Source organism: Osmia bicornis, unplaced genomic scaffold, assembly GCF_907164935.1.
Source record: "Osmia bicornis bicornis unplaced genomic scaffold, iOsmBic2.1, whole genome shotgun sequence".
Classification (NCBI taxonomy): Eukaryota; Metazoa; Arthropoda; class Insecta; order Hymenoptera; family Megachilidae; genus Osmia; species Osmia bicornis.
The window spans coordinates 50,461-52,227 of record NW_025791110.1 but is presented as its reverse complement, the minus strand read 5'-3'; positions in this window follow the sequence as shown (position 1 = coordinate 52,227).

The following is a 1,767-nucleotide window of genomic DNA, read 5'->3' as shown; positions in this document are numbered from 1 at the left end:
CAAGAAGTACATATTGAATGTTAGTTATCCTGATACACTTTAAAAAGTATAGAGGTGTTTCGATATACACGGTCTTGTCGCCGTTCGTGTAACTTTCGTTCTATACAACTACATACAAACTTCTATTAACACTATGTCACTGTAATCGATAACATTCCACCGCTAGTCATTAATTAATATTAATATAACTGTTATTACTTATACCTTTTTTTTATTGCTAATATCACATCTAGATATTTCTGTTTCAGATTAACCCCGAAATAATAAAAAAATTAAAAAAAATTAAAAGATGGCCGAATCAGAGAACAATTGTAAGTATTATTTCAACTTTAATAATGGCAAATAAAGAGTACAAGAAAAAATTAAAAGAAGCTGTGCAAAATGTATATAGTGCATAATTCAGAAACATGCCTACAGTATATATATATATATATTTCTTTTTTTTTCTCTATCAGATCAACAAATGTTCAGAGACATTCAGCTGCTGCTGCAGCAGCAGCAAGAACACCATCAGCGTCAGATGCAGCTGCTGCAGCAGCAGCTGCAGGAGCAACAGCAACCACAGTTGCAGCAACTGAGGGAGGAGCTCCGCCCTCAGCAACGAGAAGGTCTTCGACCGAGTGAGGAGCCCCTCCCTCAGGTGCAAGAGATGGATGCAAAGCAGGAGGAGGCGAAGCCACCGCGAAGTATGTATTACAGATTCTTTTTTATACTATCAATTATTGCCTCGTACAGAGGAATACAATATTGCCCTTATCAGAACAACTTTGTTGTTCTATGTAAGGGCAACTATTTATAATAATAGTATTTTAATTTAAAAAAAATACATATCTACTAAATTCAATTTTTATATATTGCAGAAAGAGGAGTAGCGGCGGGCAGATCGCGGCGTCTGCGGGGGTACCGGGGGGGTCAAGGAAGGGGGGGAGGGGAATAGGAGGAAGGGGCGGAAGGGGAAGGGGAAGGGGCAATTACGTCAATTTATGTTTCTATTAAGTAATAATAAATAATTGAGTTAAACTGATTTAGAAACATGTTATTCGTTATTCTGCTTTTTTTATTTTTATCAACTACCAGTACTTGATCCTTACTTAACCATTAAGAACGAAATATAACCTTAAGGCATCCTACAAATATTGTTCGTTTCTCTAATTCCACTAAAATATGTGAAATAAAATAATTTTTAACAAAAAACAAATCCGACTTCGAAATGCACAAAAAAGTATAAAATAATTTCTATTTCATTGATATCTGTATTCCACAGCTATTAATACAATCTACTTAATCGTTAAATAGGATACTAAATATATTTCAAAGTTTTCGGAGGCGGCGCAAAATTAAAAACTTTTCCTCTACTAGGAAGATCCTAGTTCTGGTGTTTAGTTGAGTTTAAGTTTAATTTTAGGTGATTATATTGTGCGCTAGTATTGAGTGTTAAATATTCCTCCTCCGCTATTTGGCTGCTCGACTGTATGTATGTATGTTTGACGTTTTAGGTTTTGGAGGTTTTGTTGGTCATTTGCTTATGTCCAGTTCACATATGCTCGCTTGCCTGCTTGCGTGCAATACTACTTATGTTTACTTCACAGTTTCTCACGTTCTCATATTGCTTACTGTTTCTTTTACTGTTAACTATTCATTAACTGCTCTATTGCATTAGATGCATTAGATGCATATATATATTTATTTCCCGTTGTATTTGTGATTTGATTTAACCAGTTTTAGTATGTTTAGTATGTTTAGTATGCTTATTATGACAGCTGTTAT